General features: G+C 42.7%; 1 protein-coding gene across 2 annotated transcripts in view; it reads right to left on the reverse strand.

Annotated features, from left to right (window-relative positions):
* LOC110523130 (ras-specific guanine nucleotide-releasing factor RalGPS1) overlaps positions 1 to 23,575 on the reverse strand; it is a 306,441-nt gene extending 282,866 nt beyond the window's left edge. For both annotated transcript variants that reach the window (XM_036976684.2, XM_036976683.2), the window contains exon 1: positions 23,176 to 23,575. The gene's annotated coding sequence lies outside the window, so the exon portion shown is untranslated. The remainder of the gene's footprint in view (positions 1 to 23,175) is intronic.
* Between the last annotated feature and the right edge of the window lie 2,350 nt (positions 23,576 to 25,925).

Below are 25,925 nucleotides of genomic sequence, written 5' to 3' on the forward strand. Positions count from 1 at the left end.
GGGGGGGGGGGCAGACTTTTCCCCTAAAGCTTCTCTGATGTCATATATCCATTTGATCAGGTGGAGAGAAGGTGCAGCCATCCCTCTTGTCAGACCTAAGATAGCAAGATGGGAAGCATTTCCTGAACCTTTAGTAAACTTTAGCATTAATATGAACACAAACACCAGCTAAACGGCTGGTGTGGTGTAGTCCAAACTGCAAGAAAAGAACTAGCCAGTACCACTTCACACACACAGTTGGAGGCCGTTAGCAGCAGGGAATAAGTGGGTGACGATCTAATGTTTCATGTGCCCGCCCCAGCGGGGAGGGGGGGGGGGGGGGGGGGGGGCTTCTACTGAACCATTTTGCCTTGGAGGTGACGACTGTCCCTGCTAATAGACGAGTCAGTCTTCATCTGTCAATGCAAACCCCCAGAGAGAAACCGCTGTAAAGAGACTGAGGCACAGCCAACTTGTGTAGGATGAGGATGCACGTTGTTGATCTTGTAGCCTACGTATGCACCATTGTTAGTTGTTTAAACATGCTATGCTCCACCCAGCCAATATGTCCAGCTCTTAACACCAGATCAATCCCTCTCCATTCACGTTCTCCTTTTGTGACGCCATCTTCAGAGCAAGACCTTTTGTATTCAGACTGATGCAGAATCATTCGTCATTTGATCTTTGACCTTCCAAGTCTACCTGGGGGGGAGGGGGGGGGGGAAATTGTCCTCTGGCCACCTCGGCAGCACGATGATACGTTTTAGCCTCACCGTTCAATATGAAAACAAAATAACATTGTAAAGGAGCTAATATATGCGCAGACTGCAGAGTCAAATCCCTTTGACTACATGCGCAGACCTGTGATGAAAATAATTTCTGGGTTTTCAGATTGTTATTTTACCCCTGGAGGAACCATAGGCAGCTGCAGCTCTTTGTGCGATGCACACCAAGGCAATCATTGTTAACATTCTCAGGGATTTTTGTTGTACTGAAGACAGATTAATATAAGAGGAGAAATCTAATTTTATTGGTCACACAAACATCTGCTAACCATGTGTGTAGCGAAACGCTTGTGCTTCTGGTTCTGACAGTGCAGTAATATCTAACAAGTAATCTGACAGTTCCCCAACAACTACCTAATACACACATCTAAAAAAAAAAGGGGTGAATGAGGATATGTATATTTAAATATATGATGAGTGATGGCCGAGCGGCATAGACAAGGTGCAATAGATGGTATAAAATACAGTATACACATACGATATGAGTAATATAAGATTTGTAAACATTATTTAAAGTGCCATTATTTAAAGTATATATCAAATATTGTCATTATTACAAAAATGCATATATATATATATATATATATATATATATATATATGCATTTTTGTAATAATGACAATTGCAACAATACTGAATGAACAATGAACACTTATTTTAACTTAATATACTACATATTATGGGCTTTTGGATGGGTGTTCTTAATTAAGGCGATTCCACAGGTTGGTGGTATTTTTTGATTTAGCCGTTGCTGACACCATGCTTACATCTTTATCACAACTAAGACACCTTGCTTTCCCTGGTGCCAATTCCATGTAATAGTCCCACACTGGTGCTCTGCTTTTCCCTGCCATCTGTAAAACACACTCACAGCTCTGAAGTGACAATGATACTGAAGAGTCTGCTTATGAGACAAATACTCTCAACTGTTTGAATAAAAATAGAGTTTAAGTTGCCTGTGATGAATGTTGAAAACAAAAACTAATTTCTATATGCAGGAAATCCTATTTTAATAATGGACATGGTAAGAATTGACTACCAAAGTGCAAGTCATAATTCCCATGACACCTTCTAGCAAAATCTGAAAAGCGCTTCCTTCATTCATTCATTCATTCATTCCATAGGATATTTTTAGATTCACTTAAAATCAGGTCTGTGTTCCGTGTAGGCTTACACCACCTTGCCAATTTTATAACTGTGTAGATATCCATAGGACAAGGTAACTCTGATCAATATTGGCTAAATATAAGCGAAGATCATATTTTTTGTAGAGTGAATTTATGAAAATACGTTGACAAAGTGAGATTTACACGGGTATCAAAACACAGAGGCGGTTTAAGCCTGAACGAAAACACAGACCTTATCTGAAGTAGATCAAGACATTCTCTATGGAAGACATGAACAGAGGCGGTTTAATCCTGAATGAAACACAGACCTTATTGGAAGTAGATCAAGACATTCTCTATGGAAGACATGAACAGAGGCGGTTTAAGCCTGAACGAAACACAGACCTTATCTGAAGTAGATCAAGACATTCTCTATGGAAGACATGAACAGAGGCAGTTTAAGCCTGCACGAAACACAGACCTGATTTGAAGTAGATCAAGACATTCTCTATGGAAGACATGAACAGAGGCGGTTTAAGCCTGAACCCTAACCTGCACGAAACACAGACCTTATTTGAAGTAGATCAAGACATCCTCTATGGAAGACATGAACAGAGGCGGTTTAAGCACGAAACACAGACCTTATTTGAAGTAGATCAAGACATTCTCTATGGAAGACATGAACAGAGGTGGTTTAAGCCTGCACGAAACACAGACCTGATTGGAAGTAGATCAAGACATTCTCTATGGAAGACATGAACAGAGGCGGTTTAAGCCTGAACCCTAACCTGCACGAAACACAGACCTTATTTGAAGTAGATCAAGACATCCTCTATGGAAGACATGAACAGAGGCGGTTTAAGCACGAAACACAGACCTTATTTGAAGTAGATCAAGACATTCTCTATGGAAGACATGAACAGAGGCGGTTTAAGCCTGCACGAAACACAGACCTGATTTGAAGTAGATCAAGACATTCTCTATGGAAGACATGAACGGTAAAATAATGAAGGAACCCCTTTCAAGTTCAGCCGCAAGTTATTACAGGAATTATGACGCGTCAACTATTTCTCTCTAAACCATATACCTTTGACTATTACGAGCCTGCTGCTGCCTACCACCCCTCAGTCAGACTGCTCTATCAAATATCAAATCATAGACTTAACTATAATAAACACACAGCAATATGAGCCTTAGGTCAAATCTGGAAACTATCACCTCGAAAACAAAACGTTTACTCCGTTCCGTATTTTATCTAACGGGTGGCACCCATGATTCTAAATATGCCTGTTACATTGCACAACCTTCAAATGTTACGTTATAATTACGTAAAATTCTGGGAAATTAGTTTGCAAAGAGCCAGGCGCCCCAAACTGTTGCATATACACTGACTCTGCGTGCAATGAACGCAAGAGAAGTGACACAATTTCACCTGGTTAATATTGCCTGCTAATCTGGATTTCTTTTAGCTAAATATGCAGGTTTAAAAATATATACTTCTGTGTATTGATTTTAAGAAAGGCATTGATGTTTATGGTTCATTGATGTTTATGGTTATGAAAACTTGAAAATCGGCCCTAATTAAATCGGCCATTCCGATTAATCGGTTGACCTCTACTAGCGATCCATTTATTCAAGTGGCCAGTGATTGGGTCTCAATGTAGGCAGCATCCTCTGAGTTAGTGACTGCTGTTTAGCTGTCTGATGGCCTGGAGATTGAAAAACAGCTTCTATCTCTCAGTCCCAACTTTGATGCACCCGTACTGACCTCGCCTTCTGGATGGTAGCGGTGTGAACAGGCAGTAGCTCGGGTGGTTGTTGTCCTTGATGATCTTTATGGTCTTCCTGTGACATCGGGTGGTGTCGGTGTCCTGGAGGGCAGGTAGTTTGCCCCCGGTGATGAGTTGTGCAGACCTCACTACCCTCTGGAGAGCCTTACGGTTGTGGGCAGAGCAGTTGCCGTACCAGCTGGTGATACAGCACGACAGGATGCTCTCGATTGTGCATCTGTAAAGGTTTGTGAGGGTTTTAGGTGACAAGCCAAATTTCTTCAGACTCCTGAGGTTGAAGAGGCACTGTTGCGCCTTCTTCACCCCGCTGTCTGTGTGGGTGGACCATTTCAGATGATGTCCTTTTGCACCACCTTTGTCCTCTACTCAGTCAGCTGTCCCCTAAGAGGAACACTGCTCCGTCATGGCACACTCTACTCAGTCAGCTGTCCCCTAAGAGGAACCCTGCTCCGTCATGGCACACTCTACAAAGTCACCTGTCCCCAAGAGGAACTCGCTCTGGATGTCACAAACAAGCACTGCCGAGATTTGGGAAACATCACGTCCCATCACAGTGTAGACAGGAAGGCAGTCGAGGAAGAAGCACAAGCCCATTGAGTTTCAAAGCCGGCCTCTTAGCTCTGATAAAAAAGGTCAAAGGTACTTTCGGAAAAGGTCAAAGCCCCACAGGCTCCGATTGTAAATATGGTGGATTTCAAACACTGGCGAGTTCAAAACAGGTGGTTTTTAGGTGGTGATTCGCAAGGGATCTGCAGCAAGAGAGTAATGTCTGACAGGGGTACCAAAGATTCAAAAGGCTATGGCCTGCTGTACACATGTTAAAACAAGCAAGGTTCACGTCAGCCTGTGTGAGAAACTTGAAAGTTGCAAGGGCATCAACAATGAAAATGTTATTGCAGAGCATCCATTCAGACCAGATCTCAGTATAGCCTCCGAGAACTACTAGAACAAAACTTATCCATTATCCCAAGCTTTTTCAGACAATCGGTGCAAAAATGTTAAGCGTTCATCAAAATCAGTCGTTCTCTAAGCTTCTGAAGGATCTCCAAAATGAAAACTGGAGCGCAGAATAGTAAGTCGATAGGGCTGGGCGGTATACTGTATTTTACCACACACACACACACACACACACACACACGAGTATTGATGCACAGACCGGTTTAGGTTTTTACTTTACCTTCTATAACGGTATTTGAATGTTTATGAATGTTTGTTCAAATGTGATATGCCGTGTGTAACGTCCATTTTTATAGTTTACACCGCTACTTGAGTCATCTCTCTCAATGCCCCTTTCAACACAGAACTAGCCACGCCCCCTGACACTCACGGAGCGCATTTGTTGTTCCTCGACTACGAGACACTTGAGTTCAGTCTGCATGGTCAATGCAGCACATGCAAAAACGTCGATGACGATGTTTACACTTTGCTACTTAAAATAAATCCACAAGGGTTATAATAACAATATTAGTTTGTTTCTGCAAACAATTAGTTTCTTTTTTTAGTTAGGCTAAATCGTGTTAGCCGCTAATGCATGCTTAATCGCTAGTTAGTACATTTATTAGCTAGCTAGTGTCATGACATGCCCTGGGGGGAGGATCTGAGCAGCCCCCCCTCTCTCTTTCTACAGTTTTATGACAGGTCATAAATACCTGGTAGAAACTGCCATGCAGTATTGAGGGAGAGTGTCAACCAGAACAAAGCGCTTCTTAGTTCATAACTCCTAATCCCCAAAATGGGAGAACTAAACAATATTTATACTTTTGAGAATGTGGGAATGATCCGTGGACAGTCATGACGAGTAGTGTTTAATTTGGTGATCTCATGACAGGAAACACACACAACTGTATCTCTTAAAAGTGTACATTTCCCAGCTGTCAGGTTTACATCTAAATATTGTGTAACGTACGTGATTAAACATGAAGCTATTTGTGAAAATATGTAATGTGATGTTAATCCATACTCCCATTTAGAAGGTTTTCATATAAAAGCTCACACCCGCATGAACCCAGACATCACATTAGGCATCATAGAACCTCCCCTTCTTCCACGAATATAAAAACACCATCCTACAAAATATACATTAAGTCAGAGAACCCCGGGACGGAGTTCGCACGTTGGAATGGCTGGAAAGGGTTCAACTCTGAGACTATCGATCACTACAGAATAAGAGAAAATCTTACACGTATAATTACTAGTCTGCAGCCAGAAGTTACGCAAGTCTAGTACGAGAACGCCGACAACCGCCGAAGCATCTATTCTATGAGAATATTTCTGAATGGTACTCTGAAGTATGCATTCTAACCACGAAATACATTGTGACTTCCGGGAAAGTTAACCAGAGACTCTAATGAACTCCACAGGACGATCGAGGATTCCAACAGAGAAGACAACATACGGGCGTAAATATGCACGTTGCGATTATTCTCGAATGAACGGCAGTTTATGTGCAAAGGATTAGCATTTCAATTAATATAATTACAGTCTGTGTGTAGGGAATCCATTTAGTCTTTCCCGCTCTCTCTCAGTCCCCACCCCTTTCCTTTGTCTACCAAGCCATCATATTGGCTTAGTCCACTAGGGACTTTTCTATCATTGTTAGTAGTAACCAATATCTGTTTATGTAATTGTGTGATTATTAGTTAGTAAATAAATCAATTAAACCAATTTGGATATCGGCACGAACGCTAGTTTCCATAATGAATCAGCAATATACAAGGGTTTGCGACGTTCAGCAATGAGGACGTAATAATTAAATTAATAGAAGACTTAATTGATCAGATATTAAAAATCACTGAAGAGTTATATTTGGAAAAATATCAACTTTGTAATCTCAAACATTTTCCGTGGTGCCCCAACTTACTAATAATGTTTACATTATTAGTTTAAACACATAATTAAACAGAGAACTGAGTTGATATAAATAAGTCTTCACATTTAATGAGTCCAGACACGACGCCAGCTAGCCAGCTGAGTCAGAGCAAAGTAGCTAGCTATACAGCCTGATACCAGTGATGTTATAGCCTAAATTAGCATGTTTGAGCAACAGTATCATCTAAATCAAAGAGGAATAGGCATAGCATGAATGTTGGATACATTAATAAATATTTAATCCAGCCAAAGATTATATAGGGTCCCCAAGGAAACACTAACCAACAGTGGTTCCTACCCTGTCCACAATAACGCCCTGGCATTTTCATGTCAAAACACTGTGTTCAATGTACCCACTATTATATAGAATTCAATTAATAATTTTATGTCCATGATACTAACAGCTCAACAAAGTGTTATGATCTATTTGATCTAAAATCAAGCAATTGCAACATTAGGTAAAAGACAAATAAATAAGGGCTAGATTTTTTTTGCCCATATCATGCAGGCCTATGTGGCAGCGTGGAAATTCTCAAGTGAGTGCTGTAAACACAGAAATGTATTAAAATGCAGGAAATTATTTTTGGTTATAGTTGAATCGAAGTGTAAAACAAATCAGAATGGGGGGGAAAATACATTCTAAGTGATTTTCAGTGGGTATGTGTTGCCCCCCTAGGGTCACGCACTAATTAACAACATTTATTACTCAAAAACCATCATACCATCAAATTCTAAAACTACCATGATCTGATATTTTGGCCATATCACCCAGCTTTAATAGTAAGTATACCCTTAGTTTTTACCCTAAATTGGTGATTGTCAGAATAATTTATTGGGGGAAAGCCAACTGGCGTTGTCAGGGGAAACTTAAGGAGGCATAAAAAGGGAGGGTCGTGACTAGAGGCTTTTTAGAGAAATTGTTCAGCTCTCACTCTGGCCCTTCTCCAGCCGACCTGCCTCACTAGTGAGGGTGTGAATGGACTCTCGTTGGCCTTTCAGACGAGAGAACTCCTGGCACATTCAGGGTCCAGGAGAGAGAGTGAAAGGGAGGTGCCCAGAGAGGGAGACAGAGGAGTGGGAAAGAGAGAGAAGAGTTGAAAAATCGGGTTTCATTAGCCTCTGTCAGAGCTCCTTCATACTTCTGCCTCTCTCGTTCAGAGCCAGGGCCACTGGGCGAAGTGGAGTGAGGACGGACAGAAAGCGTGACATGATTGGGTCTTAGGAAATGGAGGAGCTTTTGGCACTGCCAATTACAACTCTTACCAAAAAAGTAATGTCTAAGAGCGTAATTGCACCGCAATAGATCCATGCAATTTGAATACCAGTTGAGAATCAAGAAGCTATAAAATCATAATGATTTTAATTACAGTTGAACTGTAACGTTTAGGAATATCACCCATACTCCAAAAACTGTTAACTGTGGCAAAGGCAGACCGAGGAGTAGACACTGACTTAAGGTTAGTTTGACATACAGTACCAGTCAAAAGTTTGGACACACCTCAAATGGTGCTTATTTTTTTTACTATTTTCTACTTTGTAGAATAGTGAAGACACGGAATCATGTAAAAAAAAAAATATATATATATATATTTTTTTATAAAACGAAAAGAACAATATACTTTAGATTGTTCAAAGTAGCCACCCTTTGCCTTGATGACAGCTTTGCACACTATTGGCATTCTCTCAACCAGCTTCACAAGGAATGCTTTTCCAACATATGCTGAGCACTCGTTGGTTGCTTTTCCTTCACTCTGCGGTCCAACTCATTCCAAACCATCTCAATTGGGTTGAGGTCGGGTGATTGTGGAGGCCAGGTCATCGGATTCAGCACTCCATCACTCTCCTTCTCGGTCAAATAGCCCTTACACAGCCTGGAGGTGTGTTTTGGGTCATTGTCCTGTTGAAAAATAAATGATAGTGGGACTAAGTGCAAACGGGGTGGCGTATCGCTGCAGAGTTCTGTGGTAGCCAAGCTGGTTAAGTGTGCCTTGAATTCTAAATAAATCACTGACAGTGTCACCAGCAAAGCGCCCCCACAGCATCACATCCCCTCCTCCATGCTTCACGGTGAGAACCACACATGGAGATGATCCGTCCAACTACTCTGCGTCTCACAAAGACACAGAGGTTGGAAACAAAAATCTCAAATTTGGACTCAAAAAGGACAGATTTCCACGGTCTATTGCTCGTGTTTTTTTTTAGCCCAAGCAAGTCTCTTCTTATTGGTGTCCTTTAGTAGTGGTTTCTTTGCAGGTATTCAACCATGAAGGCCTGATTTACATAGTCTCCTCTGAACAGTTGATGTTGAGATGTGTCTCTTACTTGAACTCTGAAGCATTTTTTTGGGCTGCAATTTCTGAGGCTGGTAACTCTAATGAACTTATCCTCTGCAGCAGAGGTGTAACTGGGTCTTCCTTTCCTGTGGCGCTCTTCATGGGAGCCACTTTCATCATAGCGCTTGATGGTATTTGTGACTGCACTTTGAAGAAACTTTCAAAGTACTTGACATTTTCCATTTTGACTGACCTTCATGTCTTACGACTGTCCATCATTACTGTTTCTCTTTGCTTATTTGAGTTGTTCTTGCCATAATATGGACTAGGTCTTTTACCAAATAGGGCTATCTTCTGGACACCATCCATACCTTGTTACAACACAAATGATTGGCTCAAATGGATTAAGAAGGAAAGAAATTCCACAAATTAACTTTTAACAAGGCACACCTGTTAATTGAAATGCATTCCAGGTGACTACCTCATGAAGCTGGTTGAGAGAATGCCAAAAGTGTGCAAAGCTTTCAAGGCAAAGGGTGGCTATTAAATCAAATATATTTTGATTTGTTTGACACTTTTCTTGGTTACTACATGATTTCATAGTTTTGATGTCTTCACTATTGTTCTACAATGTAGAAAAATAGTAAAAAATAAGGGAAAATCCTGGAATGAGGAGGTGTGTCCACATGTTTGACTTGTACTGCATGTCCTGTTAGGAGTGAGGGAGGCAAAGCTGATCCCAAATATGTGGTTCGGGTTAAACTTCTAGCAGGAGCCTTACTAAGTGATCTTTCAACTTTGCTTCCATACACACCCTCATCCAGTGTGTCTGCAGGGCGTAGTCAATGAAGATAATCACGTGTTTAGTTACACATGCTGTTTTCCTTATTAGCATGAAGACGATCTATACGAGGTTAACAATGAGAAAAATGCATTGCATGATGTTTGGAGACATTTCACATGATATGCAGTTATATCACCACACATTTGTAAAAAGTATGATGTGTGTGTATTAATATCATGTACGGTTTGGGACGTAAAAAACAGAGCTCTAGTTAGCCTGCAAACTGATAGCTTGCACATCTAAAGTTGGCAAGCGATGCTGCCTCTTGCCACGCCAGATATGGAAACAGCTGCCACTGGGGCGGACACTCTTACATGACGCTAATGGTTGTCGTGGGGATTTAAGTTAACGTCAATCAAAATTACAAAAGAGACTGGGATAATACTGTAGTGATGCAAAACACACATTTACATTTTAGTCATTAAGCAGACAACCTTATCCAGAGTGCATTCATCTTCAGATAGCTAGGTGGGAGAACCACATGTATCGCAGTCATAGTAAGTACATCAGAGCAAGTAAGCCATCAGCAAAGTCAGAGCAAGTAAGGGGGGGAAAAAAATGTAATATATATATATAGTCAAGTGGGATTATTTAAGATACCCTTTGAAGAGGTTGGGTTTCAGATGTTTTCAGAAGATGGGCAGGGAGGTCATTGGGAAGCTTGTTGGGGCGGCAGGTAGCCTAGTAGTTAGAGCGTTGGGCCAGTTACCGAAAGGTTGCTGGATCAAATCCCCGAGCTGACAAGGTAAAAATCTGTTGTTCTGCCCCTGAACAAGGCAGTTAACCCACTGTTCCTAGGCCATCATTGTAAATAAGAATTTGTTCTTAACTGACTTGCCTAGCTAAATAAAAAAATAAATAAATAAATAAATAAATAAAAAATGTGTTCCACCATTAGGGAACAGAGAAGAGCTTGGACCTGGCTGAGAGGGAGTTGCCCTCATGTAGGGGTGGGAGGGCCAAGAGAGCAGATGTGGCAGGACAGAGTTCTCGGGTTGGGGTGGAGGGTTTGAGCAGAGCCTGGAGGGAGGGAAGCAGCCTTATCCAGTGGATGTGGATGAGAACTTCGACTGGAAGCCAGTGGAGTGTGCGGAGGATCTGGGTGACATGTAACTTGGGAAAGTTGAACACCAGGCGGGCTACAGCGCTCTGGATAAATTGTAAGGGTTTGCAGGGCGGCAGGTAGCCTAGTGGTTAAGAGTGTTGGGCCAGTCACTGAAAGGTTGCTGGCTCGAATCCCAGAGCCGACATAAAAATGTTTGATGGCACAAGCGGGGAGACCAGCGAGTTACAGTAGTCTAGACAGGAGAGGACAAGTTCCTGGATCAGGACCAGCGCCACTTCCTGTGTGAGGTAGGGTTAGTACTCTACGGATGTTGCAGTGCATGAACCTGCAGGAGCGAGTCACTGTTTTGATGTTTGCAAACACCACATTGCCTTACTAATTACGTGTCTAGTCTCCACTGGACTGGCAGAAATGGGTCATATTTTTATTTTTTATTTTTTATTTCACCTTTATTTAACCAGGTAGGCTAGTTGAGAACAAGTTCTCATTTGCAACTGCGACCTGGCCAAGATAAGGCATAGCAGTGTGAACAGACAACACAGAGTTACACATGGAGTAAACAATTAACAAGTCAATAACACAGTAGAAAAAAAGGGGAGTCTATATATACATTGTGTGCAAAAGGCATGAGGTAGGCAAATAATTACAATTATGCAGATTAACACTGGAGTGATAAATGATCAGATGGTTATGTACAGGTAGAGATATTGGTGTGCAAAAGAGCAGAAAAATAAAAATAAATAAATAAAAACAGTATGGGGATGAGGTAGGTGAAAATGGGTGGGCTATTTACCAATAGACTATGTACAGCTGCAGCGATCGGTTAGCTGCTCAGATAGCAGATGTTTGAAGTTGGTGAGGGAGATAAAAGTCTCCAACTTCAGCGATTTTTGCAATTCGTTCCAGTCACAGGCAGCAGAGAACTGGAACGAAAGGCGGCCAAATGAGGTGTTGGCTTTAGGGATGATCAGTGAGATACACCTACTGGAGCGCGTGCTACGGATGGGTGTTGCCATCGTAACCAGTGAACTGAGATAAGGCGGAGCTTTACCTAGCATGGACTTGTAGATGACCTGGAGCCAGTGGGTCTGGCGACGAATATGTAGCGAGGGCCAGCCGACTAGAGCATACAAGTCGCAGTGGTGGGTGGTATAAGGTGCTTTAGTGACAAAACGGATGGCACTGTGATAAACTGCATCCAGTTTGCTGAGTAGAGTGTTGGAAGCAATTTTGTAGATGACGTCGCCGAAGTCGAGGATCGGTAGGATAGTCAGTTTTACTAGGGTAAGTTTGGCGGCGTGAGTGAAGGAGGCTTTGTTGCGGAATAGAAAGCCGACTCTTGATTTGATTTTCGATTGGAGATGTTTGATATGGGTCTGGAAGGAGAGTTTAGAGTCTAGCCATAAGGGTGACAGGCGAAGGGGGACTGCATAGCCTGCAGCCTCTCGCTGACACAGCATAGGTGCCAGTCAGTGGAGTGGCTGCAGCACTAAACTCTGACCAAATGATGCCTACTCAGAGTCCCATATCACCGATGCCCTCATCATCCTTTGAGGGGGAAAAAAAACAGGCCATGCTATGGGGGTGCATCTCAATAGTTTTCAGTGATTTCCTCCGCTCGTCTCCTTTCCTCCATCTGCAGTACATTGACATTTAAAAAAAAGTCAGGCCAAAGCAAGTCCCTGGGTAGCATCCTCCATCTGCAGTGTTTCCCCTGTATTCCCTTAGCAGTGGCGCACCTCTCCCCAAGGAGAGCAGCTTAACACAAGAGACACTTGGTGTGCGTTTCTGTGCAACCTGGGAATTGTAACAGTAGATGACAGTGTGACATTCCATTGGAGGCTTCCCAAAATGATCCTATTTAGAGTCAGCTTCATTAGTAAAAAAGAGATAAAACGCCAACGCTATGTACAGTGAGGAGAACAAGTATTTGATAGCCTGCCAAATCGGCAGTGTTTCCTACTTACAAAGCATGTAGAGGTCTGTAATCTTTATCATGGGTACACTTCAACTGTGAGAGACGGAATCTAAAACAAAAATCCAGAAAATCACATTGTATGATTTTTACGTAATTCATTTGCATTTTATTGCATGACATAAGTATTTGATCACCTATCAACCAGTAAGAAATCCGGCTCTCGCAGACCTGTGTTAGTTTTTCTTTAAGAATCCCTCCTGTTCTCCACTCATTACCTGTATTAACTGCACCTGTTTGAACTCGTTACCTGATAAAAGACACCTGTCTACACACTCAATCAAACAGACTCCAACCTCTCCACAATGGCCAAGACCAGAGAGCTGTGTAAGGACATCAGGGAAAAAAATGGTAGACCTGCACAAGGCTGGGATGGGCTACAGGACAATAGGCAAGCAGCTTGGTGAGAAGGCAACAACTGTTGGCGCAATTATTAGAAAATGGAAGAAGTTCAAGATGACGGTCAATCACCCTCGGTCTGGGGCTCAATGCAAGATCTCACCTCATGGGGCATCAATGATCATGAGGAATCAGCCCAGAACTACATGGCAGGACCTGGTCAATGACCTGGTCAATGACCTGAAGAGAGCTGGGACCACAGACTCAAAGAACCATTAGTAACACACTACACCATCATGGATTCAAATCCTGCAGCACACGCAAGGTCCCCCTGCTCTAGCCAGCGCATGTCCAGGCTCGTCTGAAGTTTGCCAATGACCATCTGGATGATCCAGAGGAGGAACGGGAGAAGGTCATGTGGTCTGAGACGACAAAAATAGAGCTTTTTGGTCTAAACTCCACTCGCCATGTTTGGAGGAAGAAGAAGGATGAGTACAACCCCAAGAACACCATCCCAACCGTGAAGCATGGAGGTGGAAACATTCTTCGGGGATGCTTTTCTGCAAAGGGGACAGGACGACTGCACCGTATTGAGGGGAGGATGGATGGGGCCATGTATCGCGAGATCTTGGCCAACAACCTCCTTCCCTCAGTAAGAGCATTGAAGATGGGTCGTGGCTGGGTCTTCCAGCATGACAACGACCCGAAACATACAGCCAGGGCAACTAAGGAGTGGCTCCGTAAGAAGCATCTCAAGGTCCTGGAGTGGCCTAGCCGGTCTCCAGACCTGACCCCAATAGAAAATCTTGAGGGAGCTGAAAGTCCGTATTGCCCAGTGACAGCCCCGAAACCTGAAGGATCTGGAGAAGGTCTGTATGGAGGAGTGGGCCAAAATCCCTGCTGCAGTGTGTGCAAACCTGGTCAAGAACTACAGGAAACGTATGATCTCTGTAATTGCAAACAAAGGTTTCTGTACCAAATATTAAGTTCTGCTTTTCTGATGTATCAAATACTTATGTCATGCAAATTAATTACTTAACAATCATACAATGTGATTTTCTGGATTGTTGTTTAGATTACATCTCTCACAGTTGAAGTGTACCTATGATAAAAATTACAGACCTCTACATGCTTTTTAAGTAGGGCAACCTGCAAAATCGGCAGTGTATCAAATACTTGTTCTCCCCACTGTACATTATCTGGAAATCACAGATAGTGTGGTGGGGACGTCCAAGATAATGTAGAGAAGAACCGGGACCAAACCCGTATCGCCTTACTCCTTGGTATCGTAGCAAGGAAACAAAAAAGCGGATTTAACTTATTTAGGAAAACATCCCTAAATGTTGTTAACAAACATTGTTATCATTCAGATGCACATATATTTTCCATGCTATAGCACACCATATTTTACAAATAGTATGTTAAAAGGGCTAATGAGTTGCCTGCTTCGTGTTTTCATTTACGACGTGGGGGAAAAAAAGTGCTAATGGTATCGTCCCGGGCCTAGTAGAGAATGGAGCCGTTTATCCCGCTTATACCACAGTAACCAAAGGAAACAATTCTATAGCGCTCTAACCAGTAGGAATTTGTTCAATTGCCATGTAAATTGGCAACATTCTAATCCCTTGCTTGCCAGCTAGCCAACTATGGCTAACAAAGTCTCGTCCAACTCCGCAGCACAACAGCAAAGTATTCTCATTTGCATAAGCTGTTTTCTATTTAAAATGTGTATACATCCATAACAGCATCATTTTGCCTGGCACAGAAAAATTGCTTGTCTTGTTAGGACATAAGCTTTCCGTTACTCGAGGACATCGCAATGCAAATGATAAAAGGCTAGAAGCTAACTAAATACAGTAGTTTGTTCCTTGCAAACCTGCCAATGGACAACCGAATTCAACAATACCAGTTGCTGAAAAAAAATCGCTGGTCAAACAAGAAACACTTGGGAGGATTTGATAGAGTCTAGCTCCACCTGCGTCATGACCGCACGAGTGATGCTCATCACTCACCACCTTAGGTCATCAGATGCTACAAAAAAATATATACAAGTCTCGACAAAAAAAAACAAACTTTAAGGTTTTTCCCTCATTGGACATGCATCCAATTTCAGTATGTGTAGTTTGTTGGTTTAGCTTTCTGTAACTTGTGTTATTGACTGTACGTTTGTTTGTCTAACTGTGTTGTCTGTTCAGACTGCTTTGCTTCATCTTGGCCAGGTCGCAGTTGTAAATGAGAACTTGTTCTCAACTGGCCTACCTGGTTCAATTTAAAGAAAAATCTTTATAGCTCTGTAAAGGCTGCTTGGTGCAGTGATTTACAATGGTAGTAAGGCACCTATTGTTGGAACTACTTCAGGAAGTGTTTAACAACTGTCCGTATAGATCTGAAAATAATGCCCCCTCTACAACACCCTTCTTGACTGTCACACCACGGCATTGTTGAATAGTGGATTCTAACGCCGATTATAAACCGAGTGGTTTGAGCCCTGAATGCTGATAGACTGAAATTAAGTTGTATTGGTCACAGACACATATTTAGCAGACGTTATTGCAGGTGTAGCAAAATGCTTGTGTTCCTAGCTCCAACAGTGCAGTAGAATCTAAAAGCGATTCACAACAATACCACAAAGTAAAATAATGGAATTTAGAAATGCATAAATATTAGATTGAGCAATGTCGGTGTGGCATTGACTAAAATACAGTAGAATATAATACAGTACATACACATATGAGTAAAACAGTATGTAAACATTAAAGTGACTAGTGGTCCATTGTTAAAGTGGTCAGTGATTCCATGTCTATGTCTATAGGGCAGCAGCCTCTAAGGTGCAGGGTTGCGTAACCGGGTGGAAGCCGGCTAGTGATGGCTATTTAACAGTCTGATGGCCTTGAGATGGGACCGAGAAGCTGTTTTTAAGTCTCAGCTTTGACGCACCTGTACTGACCTCGCCTTCTGGATGATAGTGGGGTGAACAGGCCGTGGCTTGCGTGGTTGATGATCTTTTTTGGCCTTCCTGTGACATCGTTTGATGTAGGTGTCCTGGAGGGCAGGCAGTTTGCACCCGGTGATGGATGCTCTCAATTGAGAGCATGGATGCTCTCAATTGTGCATCTGTAAAGGTTTGTGAGGGTTTTAGGGGCCAAGACAAATTTCTTCAGCCTCCTGAGGTTGAAGAGGCGCTGTTGCACCCTCTTCACCACACTGTCTGTGTCGTTGGAACATTTCAGATCGTCAGTGATGTGTCTACCGAGGAACTTGAAGCTTTCCACCTTCTCCACCGCGGTCCTGTCGATGTGGATAGGGGAGTGCTCCCTCTGCTGTTTCCTGACGTCCACGATCAGCTCCTTTGTATTGTTGACGTTGAGTGAAAAGCTATTTACTCTACCAAGGCCCTCACCTCCTCCCTGTAGGCGGTCTCGTCATTGTTGGTAATCAGGCCTACTACTGTTTTGTCGTCTGCAAACTTGATGATTGATTTGGAGGTGTGACTGGCCACAGCTCAGCATTCAACACCATAGTACCCTTCAAGGTCATTAAGCTCGGTGTCCTGGGTCTGAACCCCCTTCACTACCTGGGGTCGGCTCGTTAGGAAGTCCAGGACCCAGTTGCACAGGGCGGGGTTCAGACCCAGGACCCGGAGCTTAATGAACTTGGAGTGTACTATGGTGTTGAATGCTGAGCTGTAGTCATTGAACAGCATACTTACATAGGTATTCCCCTTGTCCAGATGGGATAGGGCAGTGTGTAGTGCGATTGCATCGTCTGTGGATCTATTGGGGCGGTAAGCAAATTGAAGTGGGTCTAGGGTGTCAGGTAGGGTGGAGGTGATACGATGCTTAAGTAGTCTCAAAGCACTTCATGATGACAGAAGTGACTGCTACGGGGCGATAGTCATTTAGTTCAGTTACCTTTGCTTTCTTGGGTACAGGAACAAGGGTGGATATCGTGAAGCAAGATAATGAATTGCGACTCCACTTTGTCTCTGTACTGACATTTTGCCTGTGATTGCCTTTACAAAAGGGATTAACTGCACTGTTCGTATTCAGCCATATTCCCAGAAACCTTGTCATGGTTATATGCGGTGGTTCGCGGTTTCAGTTTTCTGGTGAGTTACCGGCCATAACACCACCTCATCGCTTAAATATAAGCTGGTTTATGTGATAACATTTGCACCGAGAGATGTACTATGCCAGTATATTGCCAGATCTGCCTGACAGTCACAGTCATGTATATTAGGGAAGGTACGCCACGGTTGAGTGATTAAATCAAAACGACCCACTTTTGCCTCTCAAACTAGACAGATGCAATGAGAGTTAAGCTTGTAACATAATTCCTCATTAAAATCTGATCATATCCCATTGTCTCCAGATTAGGCCCATTGCTTACACATGCTGCGCCATCTGCTGCAAGGTGATCAAGGTCAACCACTAGATGAGAAATTCAGAAACTGCACAAAATGTTAAAACAGAAAGTACTACCAGTGTAGGTAACCACAGAGCATATGACCAACAGTCTGGATTCGTCTAATAACAGAGCACATGGCCAACATTCTGGATTCGTCTAATAACAGAGCACATGGCCAACATTCTGGATTAGTCTAATAACAGAGCACATGGCCAACATTCTGGATTCGTCTAATAACAGAGCACATGGCCAACATTCTGGATTCGTCTAATAACAGAGCACATGGCCAACATTCTGGATTCGTCTAATAACAGAGCACATGGCCAACATTCTGGATTCGTCTAATAACAGAGCACATGGCCAACATTCTGGATTCGTCTAATAACAGAGCACATGGCCAACATTCTGGATACGTCTAATAACAGAGCACATGGCCAACATTCTGGATTCGTCTAATAACAGAGCACATGGCCAACATTCTGGATTCGTCTAATAACAGAGCACATGGCCAACATTCTGGATTCGTCTAATAACAGAGCACATGGCCAACATTCTGGATTCGTCTAATAACAGAGCACATGGTCAACATTCTGGATTCGTCTAATAACAGAGCACATGGCCAACATTCTGGATTCGTCTAATAACAGAGCACATGGCCAACATTCTGGATTCGTCTAATAACAGAGCACATGGCCAACATTCTGGATTCGTCTAATAACAGAGCACATGGCCAACATTCTGGATTCGTCTAATAACAGAGCACATGGCCAACATTCTGGATTCGTCTAACCACAGAGCACGTGGCCAACATTCTGGATACGTCTAACCACAGAGCATGTGGCCAACATTCTGGATATGTCCACTGACAAATCTGAAAGGATTTGATTGGTGAAAGCAGCTCTGCCAGTGGCTGTGGAGGAGTAGTTGGAAGAAACTCACCTCAGAGAGCTTGGACATTAGCCAGAGATGATAGGTTGAACATGTTATACACTGATTGCTGGGCAGGTTCAATGGAATACGTCTATAGCACTGCAATGAGAAGGATAAATAGTGGCGCCGAAGGGTGGATCCTTTGCAGTAAGCAACAATGATTGACAAACCCCTAGTGGTATGTGCACACAGTCAATTAAATCTATAAATGATGACCAAGCCATTTAGAAGACAACAGACCTGGACTTGCTAAGAAACAACTCAATTCACCTTTGAAAAAATGTGACAAACTGTCCCACCATTCAGTATTACAAATTAATCAAAGTAGCCAAATTAAAATAAAACACTAAACTGTTTAAATAATAAGACAACATTTTTTTTGAACAGGAAATACTCTGTGTAGTTCAGGTGAAACTCCTGTTAACTTGAGAAACATTGTTTATGAGAAACGCTCTTTCCTGTGTCACCAGTTTCTCTGGTTTCACTTTCTCTCCCATGCACCACAATAGTTTATATAAAAAAACACTACGTGACAATGGCAACCGTATCAGCTCAACACAACTTGCTAGTTACAGGGACAAGTGGACGGAAGGGAAACAAATGACACAAATCATTAAACACAGTGACATCACAATGGATTTACAATGGAACAAAGTAAATAGGTAGAGCTGTCAACTGGGCTTTCCTTAGGAATGTTGGCTGGAATGACAAAGTATGCAAATTGTCAGCGTAAGACGACAATGGCACTCTTCTCAGCTGCAAACCAGTCAAGGAATGCATCAAACAGTGACGAGATTTAATGGAAGGGGGACCATTAGAGGATGTTATATCAACATCACCGGTTATCACAGCACATTATGGCACGGGCAGATCACTATCGTACTCTAGTGGAACACAATTAGTAAATCATACAAACATATCCTGTCAGGTTCCATGGTTGATCGACATTGATACTGACAAGATATCAACAACAGGTAACCTAGCGGTTAAGAGCGTTTTGGGCCAGTAACTGAAAAGGTCACTGGTTCGTATCCCGAACCGGCAAGGTAGAAAGATCTGCCGATCTACTGTTGAGCAAAACAGTGAACACACAACAACAACTGTTCCCGATGCTCCGCCCCCCCCCCCCCCCCCCCTGTCTGATTCAGAGGAGTTGGGTTAAAATGTGGAAGACACATTTCAGTTGAATGCATTCAATTGTGCAACTCACTAGATATCCCCCTTTCCTTAGTAATAGCACAATACATGCAGTCAGACCATACTCATAGAACTTCATCCTTTAACTGGCACGACCTCCTTAATGCCATTATGCAGCAGTGCTCAGGTTTGTGTGATACAAATAAACTCTTTCACAGTGGTGGTGGTGGGAGTCCAAACGCAAATCACATTGCTTCATCATTCAAAGCATGTACAATTCGACCATGAAGAGTCCTGGTCAGAGCAGCATTATTCAGTCGTTTCACTGGGGAAACATGTTGGCTTGGTTGCTGCTAAATAACACTAAAATTATAAAAAGCATTGGTCCCATGTTTCATGAGCTGAAATAAAAGCTTAATCTCTCTCAAATGTTGTGCACAAATTTGTTTTTACATCCCTGTTAGTGAGCATTTCTCCTTTGCCAAGATAATCCATCCACCTGACAGGTGTGGCATATCAAGAAGCTGATTAAACAGCATGATCATTACACAGGTGCACCTTATGCTGGGGACAATAAAAGGCCACTAAAATGTGCAGCTTTGTCACAACACAAATGCCACAGATGTCTCAAGTTGCAATTGGCATGCTGACTGCAGGAATGTCCACCAGAGATGTTACCAGAGAATTTTATGTTAATTTCTCTGCCATAAACTGCCTCCAACGTCGTTTTAGAAAATTAGACAGTACGTCCAACCAGCCACACAACCGCAGACCACGTGTATGGCGTCGTGTGAGCGAGCGGTTTGCTGATGTCAACGTTGTGTACACTGCGCCCCATGTTGGCATTATGGTATTGACAGGCATAAGCTACAGACAACAAAACAACTGCATTTTCTAACTGGCCAATTTGAATGCACAGAGATCCCGTCACGAGATCCTGAGGCCCATTGTTGTGCCATTCATCCACCGACATCCCATCATGTTTCAGCATGATAATGCAGGGGCCCAATACACAAGGATCTGTACACACTTCCTGGAAGCTGAAAATGTCCCAGTTCTTCCACGGTCTGCATATTCACCAGACATGTCAACAGATGCATATGTGAAATCAATAGATTAGGGCCTAAAGAAAATCTTTAAATTGACTGATTTCCTTATATGAACTGTAACTCCAGTAAAAGCTTTGACATTGTTGCATTTATATGTTTGTTTAGTTTAAATGCAACAAATGTGAGAGTTGAGGTGAGTAGGGGTTATTCCACTAGTGGCGAGTCGGGGTACTAGGGGCTATTCCACTAGTGGCGAGTCGGGGTACTAGGGGCTATTCCACTAGTGGCGAGTCGGGGTACTAGGGGCTATTCCACTAGTGGCGAGTCGGGGTACTAGGGGCTATTCCACTAGTGGCGAGTAGGGGTACTAGTGGCTATTCCACTAGTGGCGAGTAGGGGTACTAGTGGCTATTCCACTAGTGGCAAGTAGGGGTACTAATGGCTATTCCCCTAGTGGCGAGTAGGGGTACTAGTGGCTATTCCACTAGTGGCGAGTAGGGGTACTAGTGGCTATTCCACTAGTGGTGAGGTGAGTAGGGGTACTAGTGGCTATTCCACTAGTGGTGAGGTGAGTAGGGGTACTAGGGGCTATTCCACTAGTGGTGAGGTGAGTAGGGGTACTAGGGGCTATTCCACTAGTGGTGAGGTGAGTAGGGGTACTAGTGGCTATTCCACTAGTGGCGAGTAGGGGTACTAGTGGCTATTCCACTAGTGGTGAGGTGAGTAGGGGTACTAGGGGATATTCCACTAGTGGTGAGGTGAGTAGGGGTACTAGGGGATATTCCACTCGTGGTGAGGTGAGTAGGGGTACTAGGGGCTATTCCACTAGTGGTGAGGTGAGTAGGGGTACTAGGGGCTATTCCACTAGTGGTGAGGTGAGTAGGGGTACTAGGGGCTATTCCACTAGTGGTGAGGTGAGTAGTGGTACTAGGGGCTATTCCACTAGTGGTGAGGTGAGTAGGGGTACTAGGGGCTATTCCACTCGTGGTGAGGTGAGTAGTGGTACTAGGGGCTATTCCACTAGTGGTGAGGTGAGTAGGGGTACTAGGGGCTATTCCACTCGTGGTGAGGTGAGTAGGGGTACTAGGGGCTATTCCACTAGTGGTGAGGTGAGTAGGGGTACTAGGGGCTATTCCACTCGTGGTGAGGTGAGTAGTGGTACTAGGGGCTATTCCACTAGTGGTGAGGTGAGTAGGGGTACTAGGGGCTATTCCACTAGTGGTGAGGTGAGTAGGGGTACTAGGGGCTATTCCACTAGTGGTGAGGTGAGTAGGGGTACTAGGGGCTATTCCACTAGTGGTGAGGTGAGTAGGGGTACTAGGGGCTATTCCACTAGTGGTGAGGTGAGTAGGGGTACTAGGGGCTATTCCACTAGTGGTGAGGTGAGTAGGGGTACTAGTGGCTATTCCACTAGTGGTGAGGTGAGTAGGGGTACTAGTGGCTATTCCACTAGTGGTGAGGTGAGTAGGGGTACTAGGGGCTATTCCACTAGTGGTGAGGTGAGTAGGGGTACTAGGGGCTATTCCACTAGTGGTGAGGTGAGTAGGGGTAGCCAGGCTATGGTCCAACAGAAGGCTCCAAAAACAACGTTCAATATGGACCCATAAAACTCAGATGCCAACAACTTGATCAACATGTTTTAAAGATTTGCTGCATGATAATAAATTGAGAACAGATTGCGGACTTTGCCTCTTCTGCCTCTTCGAATAATAGGGGCATCCAAATGTTGCCTAGGTAGGGTAGTCTGGGTATAAAATGGAATTATAAAAATGGCTGTTGGTAATATATTTTTTATACTTACTGCTTCATTTTAAAAAAGGGCCAATCAGAGGTTAAATAAAAAAAAAGTGCAGCCTACTCCCCACCACTTCCTGTAAAAATCAGATGGAGGGCGCTGGAGAAATGTAATTACTCAAATTCATAGACAGAGCTATGGATGCAAGGACTGACCATCCATGATATCGAAATTATATAGTTTGAGCCATGTTTTGAGGCTATAACAGTGTGTGTTTACATTGTTTACAAACACTGTTGTAAAACAAGCTTACATGTTGGGTTCTGATGGGGTACAACAGTTTAGGTTCATGAGGCATAAAGTAATATTCTTCAATAGTCAATGGGTAGATTAATTTATAAGTCAAATTATATGTTATAACTGCTGATGTAGCAAACCTATAACAAGGCTGCCGGGAAAGTGCAGAAGGGGTTACAGAATTACTGCTTCGTAAATGAATACACTTGATAAATTAGTAGCCTGAACACATTCATCTTTACGTTGCATTGCCAATTTTAGCCTACATGCGAGACAGTAGAGAGACACTGTTGACACATTCAATGTCTTCAAAATAGGCCAAATAAATCTCGTTAACAAAAGTCACGAGGACAATGCAGAAAGTGTCGCATAGACCTAGCCCAGATTTGTATGCGTACGAGACGGCCAAATGTACACCCACTTTCTCGTTCAGATCACCTTTACCCTGTACAAGCACTCGTCATGACGCAAACATTCTATGCCACCGCGTTCATGATAGTCGATAGAGCACAGAAAAAAAATGTTGTTTTTATTATAAGATACACGCTCGAAATAAAATGAAAACCAAAAATGCAGTAGCCTAGGTGTTGCTTACCTCTACAAATACGAGGGTCAGTCCCTCGCTGTTGCGTCTCACTGCTGTATCAACTGGGTAACGTAAACGAAAATAAAAACTCCAACCACCAAATCACAATCCAATCTTTGTAGTAGGCCTATCGTATGCAGGCTAAACTACCTCGCAACCAATATTCCTCCAAATGTGAGTTAATACCCAAGGTCGCAGCGCTTCAGCCGGAGGACGTGGAAATTCTAATTGAATACATCTGATGAAGGCATACAAACATGGCAGTGATATATATGTAAGAAACGTCATCCACGCGCATGAAAGGAAAAACCCATAACGACGACAGCAGGAAGTGTCAGGTAGGTGCACTTAACCTGACGGCTAAGACTCGTTTTTCTGCCAGCAGCACAAAGGATGACGTCACTTGTATATGGTAATGACCAAACCTTCAAAATAAAAGCCTGCATTTCAAAACTTTGAAATGTGGATTACTCATTCAAAAAATATATATGGCTACTTTTATTGTGCCAACAAGAAAAGGCAATAAGTTATTTATGGAAAAAAAATACAAAATATGGTTTTAAAAACATGAAAAACGTTTCTAGCTCTTAGCTAAAGTGGGGTGGGAAATACTAAGTAGGGTCTTTACTAACCAAATATGGTTAGTTTTGGAGGGGGACTGTGTCACAAGGCCTGCTGCTGGCTTTTCATTCTGCCCCCACATACTCTGTAATAGACCGTACATGGAATACATATCGGCTGGTAGAGAGAACAAAACACCTTAACACTTGTTTTCATTGCTTCCAATGTGAAAAAAATGCTATTCCATACTAGACTTCCATGCACTCTTGCCTTGCCCTGACGAAAGAGCCAACTACCAATTGATTAGTTGAGAAGCCAACTGCTTTAAAGAAACAATGATGTCCTGACATACCTGTTTAACGACCTTATGGTGTTGTGATGGGGTACCTTTACATTGAAATCAGCCCAAGGCCAGCCTTGACATGTGCCAAACAATGCATCAGGTCAATCGATTGGCCTGGCAAATAAAATATTTTTGAGGCAGTATCCTAGTAAAATCTTGTTACATCAACCCAATTATACATAACTTTCCAACGGTTTTCATAAACACACCTTGGTCGCAATTAATCCAAAGGACTGATTCATGGATCATATAACCCATCTCTCCAAATTGTCATTTTGTGAGGAAATACAAGCGATTATTGGCCTTTATCTTATTAAATCGAATCAAACGTTATTAGTCACATACAACAGAATGTGCAGAATACAACAGGGTCAATGTGCCACCGGTTAGTCGAGTTAATTGAGGTAATTTATACATGTGGGTAGAGTTGTTAGAGTAACTTATTCTTAGATAATATTAGAAGTTCTCATTTAAGTTTTGCTTCATGTTTTTTTTAGTTGAATGCATATAGATTTCAGGCCCATGGATAGTACCAGGTCATTATTTGAGTTGGGTGTGTATTGATTTCAGGCCCATGGATAGTACCAGGTCATTATTTGAGTTGGGTGTGTATTGATTTCAGGCCCATGGATAGTACCAGGTCATTATTTGAGTTGGGTGTGTATTGATTTCAGGACCATGGATAGTACCAGGTCATTATTTGAGTTGGGTGTGTATTGATTTCAGGACCATGGACAGTACCAGGTCATTATTTGAGTTGGGTGTGTATTGATTTCAGGCCCATGGATAGTACCAGGTCATTATTTGAGTTGGGTGTGTATTGATTTCAGGACCATGGATAGTACCAGGTCATTATTTGAGTTGGGTGTGTATTGATTTCAGGACCATGGATAGTACCAGGTCATTATTTGAGTTGGGTGTGTATTGATTTCAGGACCATGGATAGTACCAGGTCATTATTTGAGTTGGGTGTGTATTGATTTCAGGACCATGGATAGTACCAGGTCATTATTTGAGTTGGGTGTGTATTGATTTCAGGACCATGGATAGTACCAGGTCATTATTTGAGTTGGGTGTGTATTGATTTCAGGACCATGGATAGTACCAGGTCATTATTTGAGTTGAGTGTGTATTGATTTCAGGACCATGGATAGTACCAGGTCATATAAAGCTACGTTGTGGGATGTGTACGACACTGTCCCCATCCAAAACTAACTATATCTGGTTAGTAGAGACTGAATATTTCCCACCCCACTTTAGCTCAGACAGGTAGACAAGTTCCCTCCCTACAAGCCAGTAAGAATTCCATATACCGTGTATTGCATTCCAGTGAATGGAGGGGGTGGGGTCACGAGTCACCAGCATTCTATATTAAACCCGTTGCCAAGTCGAGTAAGGAGTCAGCTATATTAAACCCATTCCCCTGCACAAGAGACCAATTTAAGTTTTGCAGACACTATTGAGTAAATCCAACAACATATTTTTTTTATTTTTGTATTTCATTCAATATAGCCTACACAATAGCTTTCAACATATCAGTATTTGCGTAAACATCAAATTATTATTATTATTATTTATTTATTTAAAGGTGGGAAAAACAGCAGAGAAAAAAAATAAATCCCAAAGTGTATCATGTTTTTGCATTGGGACTCTTATTTTTAAGAAAACAAATATGCGATAATGCTGCCAGCATGGTATCCTGCTGCTAGGAGAACGGTAATGTTACGGCTAGGTGCATTGCCTAATCAGCGGTTCGAATCCACATGAAGCTCCGCCTTCATGTAATGACAAACCAATCAGTAGGTTAACAGACCGGGTCTTATGCAAATAGCCTGTAAATGCGCAGGTGCAATCG

The sequence above is a fragment of the Oncorhynchus mykiss genome, chromosome 5 (assembly GCF_057628025.1).
Source record: "Oncorhynchus mykiss isolate SJ-2025 chromosome 5, ASM5762802v1, whole genome shotgun sequence".
NCBI lineage: Eukaryota > Metazoa > Chordata > Actinopteri > Salmoniformes > Salmonidae > Oncorhynchus > Oncorhynchus mykiss.